This window comes from Lepus europaeus, chromosome X (genome assembly GCF_033115175.1).
Source record: "Lepus europaeus isolate LE1 chromosome X, mLepTim1.pri, whole genome shotgun sequence".
In the NCBI taxonomy this organism is placed as follows: Eukaryota; Metazoa; Chordata; class Mammalia; order Lagomorpha; family Leporidae; genus Lepus; species Lepus europaeus.
In genome coordinates, this window is record NC_084850.1 from 29,976,727 (window position 1) to 29,992,747 (window position 16,021).

Consider the following 16,021-nt stretch of genomic DNA (forward strand, 5'->3'; position numbering starts at 1 on the left):
CCTCCCATGTGGGTGCAGGGGCCCGAGGATTTGGACCATCTTCCACTGCTTTCCCAGGTGGATTAGTAGGGAGCTGGATGGAAAGGGGAGATAGGATATGAACGGGTGGCTATTTGGGATGCCAGCACTGCAGGCAGAAGCTTAAGCTTCTACTTCACAATGCTGGTCCTGGTTTTCATAATCTGTTGCACAGAAATATACATATGCCTTTCCCTCTGAATCCCTGAAATGCAGAGTTTAATTTTTGTTTGTTTGTTTGTTTGACAGGCAGAGTTAGAGAGAGACAGAGAGAAAGGTCTTCCTTTTTCCGTTGGTTCACCCTTCAAGTGGCCGCCATGGCCAGAGCTATGCCTATCCGAAGCCAGGATCCAGATGCTTCCTCCTGGTCTCCCATGCGGGTGCAGGGCCCAAGCACTTGGACCATCCTCCACTGAACTCCTGGGCCACAGCAGAGAGCTGGACTGGAAGAGGAGCAACCAGGACAGAATCTGGTGTCCCGACTGGGACTAGAACCTGGGGTGCCGGCAATGCAGTTTAATTTTTATATTTTGTAATCTATTGTAGCTCAATACATAAGAATTTAATTTTTTTTCCTTTTGCATGTGTGACAGTTCCCCTTCTTTGAAGTAATGTGAAATGACAGATCAAATGATTGAATATCCCTTTGTCTAAGACATGCATTGTATATGTACTATCCAATTTTTTGATACAAATGTAGTTAGATAGGTCTGTTTATTTCAGTTATGTAAACTGCTGCCATAAAAATCTATTTATAATAGCTTATACTCACCTGTGCTAGTTAAAATTCCCTGAGCCAGCACTTTGAATCTGAACGATCTGTTTATGCATCTACCTTCCATCCTCAGGAAGTTTCCAGAGGGAAAATATCTTGCCTTACTGGTTGTGTTCTTTAATTCATAACATTCACAGAAATGTCTGAGAAATGATAGCTACTTTCTCAATGTTTGGAGTTGGTTATTGTGATAGTTAGCTTTGTATGTCAACCTGGGTGGGTCATAGGGTGCCCAGATTAAACCTTGCCTCTGGGTGTGTCTATGAATGTGCTTCTAAATGAGATTAACATTTAAATCAGTTGATTCCATAAAAGTGGCTTGCCTTCCCAGGTCTGATTGTGAATCATCCTACCTACTTATGTTGAATCAAACATGGGTAGAGGAAGGAGGAATTTGTTCTTCTTTTCCTGTGTGACTACTTAAGCTGTGATATCCCATCTTGAACTGCCCTGGTACTAAGATTTACAGCATGAACTCCAATGTTTCTCAGTCCTTCAGACATTCTCAATTACATGACTTGGCTTTCCTCACTCTGTAGCTTGCAGATGGCAGCTCATGGGACTTCCTAACCTCCATAACCACGTGAACCAATTAATCATAATCTCTCTCTCTCTCTCTCTCTCTCTCTCTCTCTCTCTCTCTCATTCATTTGCTCTTTCATTGGCTTTGTCTCTGTGGGAAAATCTTATAATACAAATATTACATTAATTATTAATTTTATACATCCATTATAAGTTCATTTTACATGAACTTATAAGCCCCTTCTAAGAATTAGGCCTGTAATATTAAATGTTTGGTTTGTATAATAGGTAAAAGACAAAATAAGCTATATGTTACAAACTTTAAGGAATTTTGGCCCATAGTGTAAGTAAATTGATTATTCTTACACTAGAGTTATTTCCCCAATTTATTCTAGACTACAGGTATTCCTTTATTATATCATATATTTTATTTCTTTAGAATTATTTTACTTATTTGAAAGGCAGAGTTACAGAGAGGATGGGGAGACAGAGAAAGAGGTCTTCCATCCCCAAGTTCACTCCCAAAATGGCTGCAACAGCTGGGGTTGGGGCTGGGCCAGACCAAATCCAGGAACCAGGAGCTTCCTTCTGGTCTCCCATGTGGGTGCAGGAGCCCAGGAGCTTGGACTATCTTCTGCTACCTTCCCAGGTGCATTATCAGGGAGCTGGATTGGAAGTAGAGCAGCTGGAACTCGAACCAGTACACATATGGGATACCAGTGCTGCAGGCAGTGGCCACAACGCAGGCCCTATATCATACATTTTCTAGGGAAGGTATACATATAAATTAAAGAAGAAACAATCTATGTTATAGCTCTATATGCAGTATATAATTATTTTAAATAAATAATCAGCATCTCTTATCGTTGTCTAAAGTAATTGAGGTATACCTTTACTCCTTTGAAATAACCAACACATTTTATTTTTCAGTCTTGACTAGATGTGCCTAAAATTCTGAATTGGTTGTTACAACTACGAATATCAGAAAGAACTGGAAGAAGGAATCTTATGTTGCGGTAGGCAGAATAATGCTCCCTTGGGGCTGGCACTGTGGCTCACTTGGTTAATCCTCCACCTTGCGGCACCGGCATCCCGTATGAGCACCGGGTTCTAGTCCCGGTTGCTCTGCTTCCAGTCCAGCTCTCTGCTGTGGCCCGGGAGGGCAGTGGAAGATGGCCCAAGTGCTGGGGCCCTGCACCCGCATGGAAGACCGGGAAGAAGCATCTAGCTCCTGGCTTTGGATCTGCATAGCTCCGGCCGTGGCGGCCATTTGGAGAGTGAACTAACAGAAGGAAGACCTTTCTCTGTGTCTCTCTCTCTCACTAACTCTGCCTGTTAAATAATAAAAAAAAGAATAATGTTCCCTTCCTCAAATGTCTTTCTCTTAACCTCAAGACCTATGAATATGTCATGGAAAGTACAATTTAGAAGATGGAATTTAGGTTAAGGACCTTAAATAAAGGAAAATTAGCCAGAATTATACAGGTCAGCCAAATGTCACCACATCATCCCTTAGAAATGAAAGAGAGAGGTAAACAAGTCAAACAGAGAAAAATGGAGGCAGCATGGCCGGAGATTCAAAATGTGAGAGGAACTCCACTCACTGTTGCTCATGAAAGTGGGAGAAAGGAAGCCACTATTCAAGGAATTGCAACATTCTGGAAGCAGAGAACGGCTTTCAACTGACAGTCAGTGAGGAAACAACATCCTCAGTCTGGCAGCCACAACAAATAATTTATTTTCCAGTAACTTGAAAGACTCTTCCCCTAGCGCCCACAGAAAGGAACACAGCCTTAACATAATTTAAGCCCAGTGAGGTACATGCTAGACTTCTAACCTACTGAACAAATTTAAGACAACAAATTTATGGTTTTTTTTCAAACTGTTTACTTTATGGTAACTTGTAGCAAGAATAATATAAAGCTAATACAGGTGATCTGTGTTGAAAGAATAACAATGATAGCTACTAATCATTAAACAAAGAGAGACTCATATGCTGTGTGATGCAGTAGTGATAATAACTTCATTTGTATAGATAAGGAAATTGAGGCATATGGAGGCTACATAACTGTAAAAACTTATCTAGTTAGGTGGTAGATGATGGATTATTGAAATGGGTTAACTATGTGTTTGATAATTTCACACATCTCATATAAATGGGATCATATGGTATTCTTCCTTTTATTATTGGATTATTTCATTAACATACTGTCGTATAGATTGCTACAGTGTTGTCACATATGACAAGATTTCCTTATTTTTATGTCTGTTTAGTGTTTCACTGCATGTATATACACATCTCATTTATCCATGCATTTGTCAATGAACATTTAGGCTGACTCCATTGCTTGACTATTGTTAATGCCGCAATGAATATGGCAGTTCAGATATCATTTGAGATCCTGATTTCAATTTTGCTTGGGTGCATATTCAGAAGCGAATCACTGGATCCTGTCAAATTGTTATTAAGTTTTTGAAGAACCTTCGTATTTTTCATAGCAGATACCATTTTATGTTCATACCAGTAATGTACAAGGGTTCACTTTCTCCACATCCTTGCCAGCACTGTTATGTTGTATTTCTGTTTTTGCTCTTATTTTTGTGTTTTGTTTAACAGCCATACTAACAGTTGTAAGGCGATACTTCATTGTGGTTCTGATTTTCATATCCCTGGTGGTTAGTGATGTTTAACACTTTTTTCATATAGCTGTTGGTCACTTGTATGTCTTCTTTGGGGAAACGTCTATTCAGGTAATGTGCTCATTTTCAAAATGGAGGATTTTTTTTCTGCTATTGAGTTATAGGGATTTTTAAAACATTTTGGATACTATCCTTCTATCAGATATATAATTTACAAACATTTTCTTCTATTTTGTGGATTTGTTTTTCACATCCTTGATTGTTTACTTTGGCAACAAGTCAGGTAGAGTAGCATTATTACTCACAGATAAATATCAAGGATCAATAGGAGCCTAGAATCCATGGTGACGGATTCCTCTAGTGGTCAGGAAAGACGTCCAGAGCATATGGAGTCTCATCTGTATGTGCCACTAAGCACTCCACTCTGAGATTTCTATCTTGAGCATCACTGGGCATGCACTGTACAAGTGTTCTAGCACGTCCTTTTCTAGGAAGGACAAGTACAGAGTCTAGGGTGTTCTGGACAGTTCATTCTTATCTTTGAACACTGCACTCTCACATTCTACATTTATCTTGGGAATTACAAGTGGGAGAGAAAAGAGCTGACTTGGACAATGTCATCTCTGAACCTGTCCTCCTGAACATTTTAGTTGGTGTATCATTGTTTGTACTGGCCTTTTATGATTTTTTTAAAAAAAATTCCTGTGACCTCAATTGGAATGCCTCCTCTTTCATTTTTTTTTTTTTTTGGCAGGCAGAGTGGATAGTGAGAGAGAGAGAGAGAGACAGAGAGAAAGGTCTTCCTTTGCCGTTGGTTCACCCTCCAATGGCCACCACGGCCGGCGTGCTGCGGCCGGTGCACCGCGCTGATCCGATGGCAGGAGCCAGGTGCTTCTCCTGGTCTCCCATGGGGTGCAGGGCCCAAGCACTTGGGCCATCCTCCACTGCACTCCCTGGCCACAGCAGAGAGCTGGCCTAGAAGAGGGGCAACCGGGACAGAATCCGGCGCCCCAACCGGGACCAGAACCCGGTGTGCTGGCGCCGCAAGGTGGAGGATTAGCCTAGCGAGCCTCGGTGCCGGCCCTCCTCTTTCATTTCTGATTTAATTTATTTAAGTATCATCTCTTCTTTTCTATGGAAATCTAGTTAAGTGTTGTAGATTTTGCCATTCTTTTAAAAAACTATTGACTTAAAAAAAACTATTGACTTTTAAATTTCTGGTCTGATCTTTATTATTTCTTTCCTCTTGCTAACTAAGGACTTAGTTTGTTCTTTTTTCGTAGTCCTAGATTGTGTAGTTTTGTGCTAAAGGTAGTGATTATTGTGAGAGGATATCTCAAATCTCTCTACTAGCTTTGATATGATGGGTTTTGTGCTCACCCAGAGTACAGGAATCGCTCAAGTAGTTTTCAGATTTTTCACAAATTAATTTTTTTTCTTGTATTTTATTGTTGAATCAGTGTGTTGGCTGGAGGAAATGAAAGTCCACGGCTTCTTATTTTGCCATGTTGCTGACATCACTATAAACATGTAAATTTTGATAAATACATTACTTTTCATATATCAAGCACTTACTAGGACCAGGAGCCAGGAGCCTCTTTCAGGTCTCCCACATGGGTACAGGGGCCCAAGGACTTGGGCCATCTTCTACTGCTTTCCCAGGCTGTAACAGAGAGCTGTACAGGAAATGGAACAGTAGGGACTTGAACCGGCACACATATGGGATGCTGGCACTGCAGGCAGTGGCTTTACCCGCTACACCACAGCGCCGGCCCCAGTAATGTCTTAGGTACTCGCCAAAGACATACTATTCTTGGGTTTTCCAAAGTTAACCCCTACATAGGTAGATCAAATCTCAGAAAGGTTTACTCTTATTGAATTAAAAAGTATTTTCTTCCCTATTGTAAAAACAAACCTGTTGGTGTTCTATTATACAATACGGTAATAATAGTTAACATACTGTACTTGTGTAAATAGCTAGAAGAAAGATTTCTAAATGTATATACTCTAAAGAAACCTTGAGTATATGAAGTGATGGATGCTAAATATCCTAATATGATTAAAATGTATGCATGTATCAAAATATTATGTTGTACCCCATAAAAATGTACAATTCCTGTTTGTCAACAATCAGTGTAATCTCTGTCCTTTAAGAAAATGATAGTTACCCCCCCCCAAAAAAAAACTCCACCCAACCACCCAAGACGTATAGTATTAATCAAACTCCATATTTGATTTAAGTCATTAAGTTGGTTGGCATTACAAAGTGATGACACTACAAATACTTGAATAATTACATTATTAAAAATGAGTTTCATATCACTACAAAGGGTTTGGCAAGCAGTTTAGTTCTGAGATAAACAGTACCATTTAATGAGCTAGGCCAGCATTTTTTAACGCATGCTGCCTGGATCACTAATTTCATGGGTTGCTAATAGGCATTACATGGGGGAAAATATAGTTCTACAAAGTTATTTCCTATTTTAGCAGGTTTCTTTCTATCTCTTCATCTTCATAATCTTGCATTGGGGTGTCTTGTTCATTTGGGGGCATCATAGTGTCTTCCTTGCTCTTGTTACCTCGGTTTCTACGTTTGTTGTTTGGCATGTTGGAGATAATTTATGTTTTTTTTTTTTTTTTTGGCTGTGGTGTTTTTTTCTCTTTATACTATGCCTCTAAGTGGGCTGTCTGCTTTGATGGATCCTTAGGGGCTGTGATGGGTGTGTCCAGAGAGCTCTGCTTGATTCTTCAGGTTTAAGGCTGTGCAAAAAGCGACTCACCCAGATTGTTCTCTCCCTTGCTCCTTGCTGGATCTCTCTCTCTCTCTCTTACTTTTTTTTTTTTTTTTTTTTACTCAGTTGGGAAGTTATTCGGCACAGGTGAGTGGAATTGAGGGTAGTTGAAATCTGGCCTCTGTGAGTATTCCTTTGATCTACCCCTGGGACCACACAAAGAGTTTATGCAGCCCTCAACGTGTTCTCATGTTTCACCAAAGTTCCAAAGTTACTGAGTTTGTGTACTGGTTGGCGGTGCTTTACATATGTAAAATGGCGCGTGCTCTTTGTTTTGCTCGGTGAGTTAAGAGAGAGGCCTCTGCTTTTCCACACCAATGTCTCGGGTTTCTGACGTCTTTGTCTTACCTTCTGTTCGTTCCCACGCTGACGAGATTCTGTGGCTCGGCTCCCGCAGTTGGGTTTTCACGCAGTGGGCTCCCTGTAGGTCCTCTGTGTCACATCTACTAGATCCGGAAGCGCTCTGCATTTTTTTTTCTTGAGTCTTTTCCTGAGGCTACAGTAATTCCACTTTTATGAAACTGTATTTTTCCAAACTACAGTGCACATCCTCACTATCCGCCATCTTGGCTCCGCCCCCTATTTAATTTATTTTAAAGGCATAGATACAAAAAGACAAACATGCGTGCGCACACACAGACAGATATCCAGTGATTCACTGTATAAATGCTTATAATAGTCAGGACTGGATCAGTCTGAAGCCAGGCATAAAGAACTCAATCCCCATTTTCCACAGGGGTGGCCAGAAACCCCTCAACCTGAGCCATCACCTTCTGCCTCCCAGGGTGCATATTAGCGGGAAACTGGAATTGGAAGCAGAGCCAGGACTCTAACCCAAGTTCTTAGATATGGGGTGAGGGTGATCCAGACAGTGTCTTAATGACTAACTCAAATTCCTGCAACTAAACTTTCATATTAAAAAAAGGAACTCATTGCTTTCTTCAATTTCAAAGATAGCACTGTAAGAAAAATCACAAACACACACACATTCTTTACTACACCATAATAATCAAATACATGTTATTTAGCATTTTTTCAGGTAAAAAAAAAACTTTGAAAGACTGACACTTTCTCATCTACTCTATTGGCTGCAAGGCAAATTCTCTCAGTTGAGTTATAAAGTGCAGAAAATAGAGGTTTATAATGGCAAAGATGACAGACTTTTAACTAGAATGGCACAAGCACACACTATAATTTTACTTTTTGTCTAATTCCGACAAGCTCCTCAATAGATCATTGTTAATGGCACTCTGGGGGTTTCAACATTTCCAGGAGGGGCCTCATAATTCAGTGAGCGTCTGGTGAGTACCCAGTATACATGTCAGGAAAGGAGGAAAGGAAGAGGTTGGCATTTTGCTCAAATGCCACCAGTCAGAATTGTACTGTGAACAAGACAGAAACACTGAGAACAAAACAATGGCCAGTGGCACTGGGTTCTGAATGGAAAAATTTTTTGGCCAGCTTGTCACTTCAGCTGCTTTGTCAATTGTGGTTTATGATTTATTTTTCTATTTTTTTTCCATTTTTAAACTTTTCAACTCTTTTGGCTGCATTTACTATGTGTTTTCCTCAATAAAGAGGACAATCTCTAGGTGACCAATCAAAACAATGACTGTTGATACGTAAGCTCTTAGATTCCTTAGCATGATATCTTCCAAGATACCTGTTTTTTTTTAAAAATCAAAAACATAGGATTTATTTTTTTTTAAGGAACATAAACTTCATCCTTTTCATATATAGAAATTTAGTAACATAGTGATTTACCTCACCAGCTGGGTGCTATCTCATCCTTTTCCAAAAGAATTTAAAGCATGTTATAAGAACTTGATGAGCCAGTGCCATGACACAGTAGGTTAATCCTCTGCCTGCCTTGCCAAGATCCTATCTCGGTGCCGGTTATAGTCCCTGCTGCCCCTCTTCCAGTCCAGCTCTCTGCTATGGCCTGGGAGGGCAGTGGAGGATGGCCCAGGTGCTTGGGCCTCTGCACCTGCATGGGAGACCCGGAGGAAGTTCCTGGCTCCTGGATTCAGATTAGCCCAGTTCCCGCTGTTGCAGCTCTCTGTGGAGTGGGCCAGCAGAGGGAAGACCTTTCTCTCTGTCTCTTCTTCTCACTGTCGGTAACTCCACCTCTCAAATAGTTAAGTAAAATCTTAAAAAAATTGAGTAATTATCTTTATTCATCCTGGGATGTTTTCAAAATAGAAAAGTAATTTTATGTGACAGTGAAAACTTCGTTGACACTTTGTCTCCAAGAACAGAAGACAAAGCTTTGGGAGTTTTAGGTCTGGGAACATGATATCCTTAAGGTCCGGAGTTTTACAGTGTAGAAACAATACTTTGTTTTACATACTTTCTTTTACTAAGAAATACAGGATGAATGTATTAGGGCTCTCTAAATCCAACAGGAAATGACTTTTAGAATTTGGCTAACAGTTTATGAAAGTATAATACAAAATGGTTTAGAAATAATATTTCCTTTGGTGAAGTTCAGATCATATTCTAAGACCTGAAGTGATATTTTAAATTCTGATATGAGGGAGATGTAATGATTGAGAGAACATGGAGGGTACTGAGATGCTGACAATGTTCTATTCCTTAATATGGATGGTAGCTTCATGGATAGGCTCACTTTGTGATCATTAATTGTGCTATGCATGGATATTTTAGGGATTTTCTTGAGCGTGTTATATGACAAAAAGTGAATAAAAATCTAACTGTATTGTAGAAAAGCAAGAGAAGTTTATCTACTAACTAGGTAAACTTCTAGGGCAAACTTCTTTTTTTTTAAGATGTATTTATTTGAAAGAGTTACAGGGAGAGGTAGAGACAGAGAGAGGTCTTCCATCCACTAGTTTACTCCCCAGATGGCCCCAATGGCCAGAGCTGTGCTGATCCAAAGCCAGGAGCCAGGAACCAGGAACCAGGAGCTTCTTCCAGGTCTCCCATGTGGGTGCAGAGGCCCAAAGACTTAGATGATCTTCTACTGCTTTCCCAGGCCATAGCAGAGAGCTGGATGGGAAGAGGAGCAGCCAGATCTAGAACCTGTGCCCATATGGGATGCCGGCGTTTCAGGCTAGGGCTTTAACCAGCTGCGCCACAGTGCCCCCCGCCCCCCCCGCCGGGTAAACTTCTAAAAGCACAGTGAATTGACCATGCAAAATGAACTTCATTTTCTGTGTATTAATAAAAGATGAGTTTTAGTTGGAGTTGCACTATGATAAGATGAATGAAGATCATTTTTATTGGTGGTGATGGAGCAAAGACATAAGCCTCAGCCATTCTAGCTCATTGCCCAAAAGATAATTAAAATTGGACTTTATTCCTTATCCCTGTATCCCAATTCAGTCTTACACCATATTGTTCTCCACCCTACCTCCTGCACTCTTCCCCAGGTTTGGAAGGGGATGACAGGTGGGAGGGGTTGGGGGGGACCTGTATGGAGAAGCTTACTTCTGCCTACTGCCCCTTACCCCTACCCCTAGCTCACCTAAGATATAAAAAAGCCCATCCCCTGGGATCTGTGCCCTGTCATGTGCTTTGTCTGTGCACACGCTGGCAGTTGGTCAATCTCTGTGAGTTTATTTTCTTTGAATAAATTCAGTCTGGCTGTCAGTTGGTGCCCTGTCTCCTCTCTGCTTCTGTGCCTCCTTTCCTTATATTTGGTACCCCATGTGAGGAGGCACCAATCTGCAGCTCTTTTTCCTTATATTTGGTGCCCCGTGTGAGGAGACACCTATCTGTGCCCTTTTTCCTTAAAGATAGGTTGATGTTAATATCTCTTTAAAATCTAGTTATGTTTAAATTCTATAATTTAGTTTCATGAGCTATGTGAAGTTTTCAGGTATGGTGTTAATAAATGCCAGGGGAGTAATATCAGCAATGACTGTGGGATAGATCCCAGTTTCCGTATCTCCACAAACAAAACAAAACAAAACAAAAAACAATTAGGCAGCTATCTGTGAACAAAAATAGCTTTGAAGAGCTCAGGAGTCCATTTAAGAATCTGCAGCACACTGGAGCAAAAAAAATGCATAAAATCAGTAGCAAGAAAAGCTTCATTTTTTTCTGCATCACCCTATGTTTTAGGCTAGCACTGCTCACTGTTGAGAGACAACTCCTCACTTCGTTATTCCCACTCACAGTGGAAAGGAGCGCAAGATACATGACCAGTGTTTAGGAAGAGTTGCAGATTGGTGCTTTCCTCACACGGGGCACCAAAATGTTGGGAAAAGAGGCTCAGAATAGAGGGGAGGCAGTGTTCGAATTTACAGCCAGACAGAATTTATTCAGAGAAAGTAAATTTGTAGAGGTGGGTGACCGACTGCCTGCATACACATTGATGGAACACTTGGCAGAAGGCCCCGCACCCCGGCTGCTGGGCCTTTTTATATTTTAGGAGGGCTAGGGATGGGGGTGGGGGTGGGGGGCAGCAGGTGGAGGGGAATTCCTGGAACTGGTCTTTCAAGTGCTTTCAGCAACTGGTCTTTCAGGTGGCTGTAGGGAGTGGGTTATTAAGGCAATAGGGTGTGAGACCCAGTTGAGTTTCAAGGGCAAGGAATACATTCCAATGTTTATCTTTTGGGCAATGAGCAAGAATGGCTGAGGCTTATGTCTTTGTTCCATCAAGCAGTTTCTCCAGCAGCCAGCATAAGCACCACAGATCCACCCTAAAGTTTTCATTGTCAGGGCAACACTTTTTCACCTTCAGAGATTCCAGCTGCCTGACATGCCTCCCTTCATCTCCCCTCTTAGAAGACAGTCGATCCAGAGCCGCTACAGGGACTGTGACCCCAGAATCCAGTACAGCAACTGTACAAGTGCCTACAAACAGTGCCAGCACTGACTCCCTGCATCACTGCCCATAACTGATCTTGCTGCCATGTGCTGCAGGCAGCCATATCCTGCTGCCAGCTCCTACCACCATGAAGACACCTGTCCACTGAAGACCCCGTCTCTGCAGCAGCTCACACACATGCAGCCAGGCCTAACTCCCATTGCCAGCACAGTTGCACAGTTGCACATGGGCATGCCAGTAGTTCTACTCTCAGTATCGGTGCAGGCACATTCGGTCAGCTGCAACTCCCATTGCAGGTCCTAAATTCCACACGTGTGGCTGGGTCATATATATCACCAGTTCCAGGCCTTGAAAATGTGTTGAATATCATAAAGAGAAAAAATACTTGTGTTGCAGAATTCTTAACAAGAATAAAGAAAGGGACAGTAAAGTGGGACTGGAAGACACGTTGAATAAAATAAACCAGAGAGAGAAAGACGAATACTACATTTTCCCCATCATATGTGAGAGCTAAAAAATAATAATCTGAACACAGAACATTGATTAGTAGAAGCTGGGAAGAGTGGGAGGAATAGAGTTTGGAGAAAAAAAAGAGGAAGTTGGGTATGATTCACTGTTACAAATATGCTAATATGAGGGCCGGCACTGTGGCAAAGTGGGTAAAACTGCCACCTACATCCCATATTGGCACCGGTTCAAGTTCCGGCTGTTTCAGTTCCTATCCAGCTCTCTGCTATGGCCTGGGAAAACAGTGGATGACCGCCTAAGTCCTTGGGCCCTTGTGTGTGAGCTCCTGCTTGGGAGACCCAGAAGAAGCTCCTGACTCCTGCCTTTGGATCGGCGCAGCTCCAGCAGTTATAGCCATCTAGGGAGTGAACCAGAGGATGAAAGACCTTTCTCTTTACCTCTGACTCTCTGTAACTCTTCCTTTCAAATCAATAAATGGATCTTTATTTATTTATTTTTTTATTTTTTATTTTTTATTTATTTTTTATTTTTGACAGGCAGAGTGGACAGTGAGAGAGAGACAGAGAGAAAGGTCTTCCTTTTGCCGTTGGTTCACCCTCCAATGGCCGCCACGGTAGTGCGCTGCGGCTGGCGCACCCCGCTGTTCCGATGGCAGGAGCCAGGTGCTTTAAAAATATATATACTAATACGAAGTAATAATATAGGATGATGGATAAATGGTGCCTCTATTACTACTTCACAATTTTCATTTTGTAAACTTAAAACTATTCTGAAATAAAATTCTTTTTTTCTCTTTTGTTTACATAAGTAGAACAAATTCGTGTGTTTCATATATATTCAGTATAATGATACTTCCAAGGATACTCTCCCTCTGTCCCTCATGCCCACCCTCGCCCCCTATTGGCTTTCAATTTTTACAATGACATGCTTGCTTTCATCCATTCTTTTTTTTTTTTTTTTAAGATTTATTTATTTATTTGAAAGTCAGATTTACACAGAGAGAGGAGAGGCAGAGAGAGAGAGAGAGAGAGAGAGAGAGAGAGAGAGAGAGAGAGAGGTCTTCCATTGGTTGATTCACTCCCTAAATGGCTGCAACAGCCGGAGCTGGGCTGATCCAAAGCCAGGAGCCAGGAGCTTCTTCCAGGTGTCCCATGTGGGCGCAGGGGCCCAAGGACTTGGGCCATCTTCTTCTTCTTTTTTTGTTTTGAAAGATGTATTTATTTTTATTTGGAAGGCAGAGTTACATAGAGGCAGAGGCAGAGAGAGAGAGAGAGAGAGAGAGAGAATTCTTCCGTTTGCTGGTTCACTCCCCAGATGGCCGCAACGGCCGGAGCTGTGCTGACCCTAAGCCAGGGGCTTCTTGTGGGTCTCCCACGTGGGTACAGGGGCCCAAGGACTTCGGCCATCTTCTACTGCTTTCTCAGGCCATAGCAAAGAGCTGGACTGGAAGTGGAGCAGCTGGGACTCGAACCAGCGCCCATATGGGATGCCAGCAATGCAGGCGGGAGCTTTATCCTCTACGCCACAGCGCTGGCCCCAGAAATACTTTCAATTTACTTTATAGTCACCAGCTTAACCCTCCACTAAATAAAGAATTCAATAATTAGTAAGTAGAAAAAACATTGTTCTTCAGGATATAGACAAGGACTATAAACAATAATCAAATCTCAAAATGTCAATTTTGCTCATATACATTTTTTGAATTCTGTTACTAGTTACCACAGAGCAGGGAAAACATGAAATTAAGTGTTTAAGAAAACAAAAAGGCAATAATGGCTGAAAACTTTTAAATTATGGTGAGACATATGTACATCAAAGAAGAAAAAGTTCAAAATTCCCCAAACAGAATCAACCTAAAGAATAGTTCCCAAGGCATAATATATTTAAATTACCAAAATAAAAGCCAAAATGGTAATCCAGAAAGCTTCAGTGGAAAGGAAGTATGTAATATACAAGGGGGATCCAGTAAACTTAGCAACATCTTTATCAGCAGAAACTTTGCAGGCCAGTAGAGAGTTCAAAGTGATTAAAGAGAAAACTTATCAAATAAGAATAGTTAAGCTGACAAAGCTGTCCTTCAGAAAGGAGAGAGAAATAGACTTCCCCATATAAACGAAAGAGGAGATGCTTCATCCCCACTGTATGTGTCTTACAAGAAATGTTAAATGAAGTTATTTAAGCTGAAAGGAAATGATGTTAATTAACAATAATATGAAAATATATGACCCTCTGAACCTCACTGGTCAAGATAAACATGTTGTGAAATTAAGAACATACTAATGCTGTAATAGTGGTATGCAAATCAAGTCTTAACAAATTTAGGTCATTTAAATCTTGTCAAATATACTTCTAACCACAATGATATAAAACTTGAAATCAATTACAGGAAGAAAACAGAAGAATTTATATATATATATATATATATATATATATATGTTGAAATTTTAAAACATCCTCCTGAAAAACTTGAGAAAGAAATCAAAATATAATTTGAGACAAATATGAATGGAAAGACAATATGCCACAACAAACCAGATATAAATGTAAGTTTATAGTGATAAACATCTACATAGATAATGATCTCAAATAAGCAACCTAATTTTACACCACAAGGAACTAGAAAAAGAAGTAATTAAGCTCATATTTCCCATAAGAAAGGAAATAAAAGAGCCAGTCAGAAATAAATGAAATGGAGAATAGCAAAACATTGAAAAAAATCAATGAAACTAACACTTTATTTTTGAAAAGATAAGCAACTTTTAGATGAACTATCCAGGAAAAAAAGAACACTGATCAAATAAATGAAATAGGGACCAAATGAGACATTATAATTGATACCACAGAAATTAAAATATTATAACAGACTACAATGAACAATTGTAAGCCAAAAAATTGGATAATCTCAAAGAAATGAGTTAATTCTTAGAAGCATACAATCTACAAGAACCAAATCATGTAAAAATAGAAAATCTGAACAGGCCAATAACAAATAAGGAGACTGAAACAATAATCAAAAGTATCTCAACAAAGAAAAATTCAATACCAGATGTCTTCACTGGAGATTTCAACCAAACACTTACATAAGAAGAATTAGTGCCAATACGTTTCAGACTCTTCCAAAAAATAAAAAGGGAAGTATCCTTTCCAAACTCATTTTATAATGCCAGAATTACCCTGATACCAAAGCCAGACAAATAAGACAAGGAAGCAAAATTATTAGATAATTTCCCTGAAAAACACACATGCAAAATCTTCAGCAAAATAGTAGCAAACCAAACTTAATAGCACATGCAAAATATATTACACCATAAGCAATTGGGATGTTTTCCTGGAATACTAAAATGGTCCACATATGCAAAATCCAATCAATATGACACTTCACATTTACAGAATGAAGGTTAATATCATATGATCATTTTAGCAGGTTCAGAAATAGCATTTGACAAAATTCAACATGCTTTCATGCTAAAAAAATTCTCTCAAGAAATTTGGCACATAATGAGTGTGCCATAACATAATAAAGGCCATACATAACAAGCTAGAATCATGTAGAATAATGAAAAGATGAAAGCTTTTTCCCTAAGGTTAAGCACATAATAAGCATGTCCACTCTCACCACTTCTACTCAACATAGTAATGAAAGTCCAAAGCACAGAAATAAGGTAGGAAAAAGAAATAACATGCATATAGATTGGAAAGGAGAAAGTAAGTTTGACTCTGTTTCCAGAAGATATAATCTTGTATATTCAAACATAATAGATGCCACCAAAAAATCCAGTAAGGTTACAGGACATTAACTCAACATAAAAAATTCAGATTCATTTTTTTTGTTTTGTTTTTGGACAGGCAGAGTTAGACAGTGAGAGAGAGAGAGAGAGACAGAGAAAGGTCTTCCTTTTTCCGTTGGTTCACCCTCCAAATGGTTGCCACGGCCGGCGCGCTGCGCCAATCCAAAGCCAGGAGCCAGGTGCTTCCTCCTGGTCTCCCATGCGAGTACAGGGCCCAAGTACT